Below are 2,499 nucleotides of genomic sequence, written 5' to 3' on the forward strand. Positions count from 1 at the left end.
TTCCATCGCTTTCGGCAGTTTTCCTCTGTAAAGTAAAAATATAGTATTCGTCACAATTATTCGTCACAAATTTGTTATAATTTGGTTCGTCCTATTACAAAACTGCTATATGTTTGAAAAACTCTATACTAACCAGGATGTCCCACAGCAGCAGCTACATTTCGCCAAGCCAAATCTTTCTTCACCCGATCGCGGTAACTAAGCTGTCGTTTGTCCCACAAGCAGTTGTGTTTTTCAATCTCTGCTATAAGTTTTTCTTCGAACATCTTGCACTAAAGCTTCCGATATACCAACCAACACACAAGAATCGGATAATACAGCAGCCGGAACGATAAAAAAGTAAGGTATCTGTAAAAAATATTGTTGTTAGCAACAAATAATATTATTAATAACAAATAATTGTTTAATATAAACTCTTTTACCTCCAGTTGAATATTACGCCTTATAAACACGGGTGGAAGTGGCACAGGCAAATGAAACTTTATGAAAACCAACGAATCTGGTGGCCGGAACGATAAAAAGCAAGGTATCTGAAAAAAATAATGTTGTTAGCAACAAATAATTGTTTAATATAAACTCTTTTACCTCCAGTTGAATATTACGCCTTATAAACACGGGTGGAAGTGGCACAGGCAAATGAAACTTTATGAAAACCAACGAATCTGGTGGCCGGAACGATAAAAAGCAAGGTATCTGAAAAAATAATGTTGTTAGCAACAAATAATTGTTTAATATAAATTATTTTACCTAAAATTGATGAAGAACGCGATAAAAACTGCACACAAGCAAAATCGACGCGAAAAATTGAAATGTCAAGAGTTGTCAAAAGCCTACAGCGCGCTGTCAAATAGAGATTTCGGCTAATCGATACTTTAAAGCGCTTCAAGCAAGTGAAGTAAAGCTGCCACTAGGCCAACTTTCATACATTTTAGTAGATTTTAAAAATTGTTTGACAGTTCTCAAAGCCAAGCAAGCAAAGCAAGCGTGCATTGGGCCAATACCTTAACGATAGTGGCGGTATCGCCATAAACCAAACTGAGAAACCTGCACCACCTCCTCCTAAACGACATAAGAAGCAGAAAGAAGACTGCTTAAACGGGCTTGTTGAGGATGTAAGCAGCTTTATAAAAACGCAAACAAATTACACCCACGACAATTACTTGGGAGCTATCGGAGACTTAGTTGAAAAGTTGCCTGAAGATCAGCGGTTGGATTTCGAAAGGGACCTTCTTCAGTACGCCCATTCTAAATTTAAAATTCAGCAGTAAACTAAATAACTATATATAACTTTGTAAATTTGTATATATATATACATATAACATATAATTTTTATATATACTTGCAGACCCGGCGAACTTCGGCCCGCCCAAAATTAATTTTTTTATTGAAACATTTGGTCCAACGTTTTCGCCAGCAATTCACCTTCACGTTCGGTTTTGTTGTCGACAGAAGGCATATCCTCTATTGCCGTCTTAAATATCCTGACGAAAGCGTTATACCGGGAATAAGTCCTTGCGGCTCGATGGTGAATCGTTCTTGAATCTGTATAGTATAGTTGGTGGCAATTGCCAAACTGGTGAGTATCATTGGTCCACATTCTGTTTAGTCACCGTAAAGCAAGCACCGCAATGGTTCTGATGGTTGATTTAATGGGGGTAGTTTGACTTTGATCCCTGGTGCCTCCGAATTGACGATATTGGCAATAACTCGGCTCCAGCGCCACCTTGCGCATCTTTTTTTGCAATATTATTGCCCCTATCGTTACGAATACATATATATCTCAAATATAAGTCAAATAGGATCACAAATACGATTTTGAGTAATAACTCGACTCCAGCGGCACCTGGCGTTTTAAGTTGTGGACTTAAACTGTACAGGGACCTATTCAAACAAATACAAAAACTTCATTAAAATCGTTTCGGTCGTTTAGGAGAACTTCACCCACCAGAATAGGTCTTTTACATACTGACACTCTTCAGCATTTTTTCCAATTCAAAAAAAAAACTATCACGCATTCGTTATACGGAGAAAATGCGCAACATCATCAGCGAAAAAGTTCTCAAAAATCAACGGTAACTTATAGCCATTTAAAACTTGAACTTTAAGATACTGAAATTGAGTGAACTATAAAACTGCATACTCAAAATTAGGTACTATTTGATGCAAAATAAACTATATTTCTATAAAAAATCACCAAAAAAAAATATTATGAAAAAGAAAAAAACACTGTATTCTGGGTGTATATATTTACAGATAGGTAACGCGTCCCTTTCCAGTAGCCCCAAAATCTCTATACCAATTTCGCGGACATTTATATAATTAGTGTAGGTAACACAGGGCAACACCGATTTTGATGCGGCAAATGTTAAATCTGTTTTTGATAGAATGTTTTATGCTGATTACGAATCCGTAAGTATTAAGTTTCCATCAGCTCCATATATTGAGAAAAACGTGGTGAAAGTGTAAAAAAATCGCGTTTTTTGCAATATTTGAGAAACT

General features: G+C 36.4%; 1 long non-coding RNA gene across 1 annotated transcript; it reads right to left on the minus strand.

Annotated features, from left to right (window-relative positions):
* On the minus strand, window positions 1-960 carry LOC108374477 (uncharacterized). The gene is made up of 5 exons (XR_001849048.1): window positions 748-960; window positions 586-693; window positions 423-530; window positions 134-348; window positions 1-25 (listed from the first exon to the last, which is right to left on the minus strand). It is a non-coding gene; the product is annotated as an uncharacterized LOC108374477 (long non-coding RNA).
* Between the last annotated feature and the right edge of the window lie 1,539 nt (window positions 961-2,499).

This window comes from Rhagoletis zephyria, unplaced genomic scaffold (genome assembly GCF_001687245.7).
Source record: "Rhagoletis zephyria isolate East Lansing unplaced genomic scaffold, Rhagoletis_zephyria_1.1 Rzeph_scaffold_07749, whole genome shotgun sequence".
In the NCBI taxonomy this organism is placed as follows: domain Eukaryota; kingdom Metazoa; phylum Arthropoda; class Insecta; order Diptera; family Tephritidae; genus Rhagoletis; species Rhagoletis zephyria.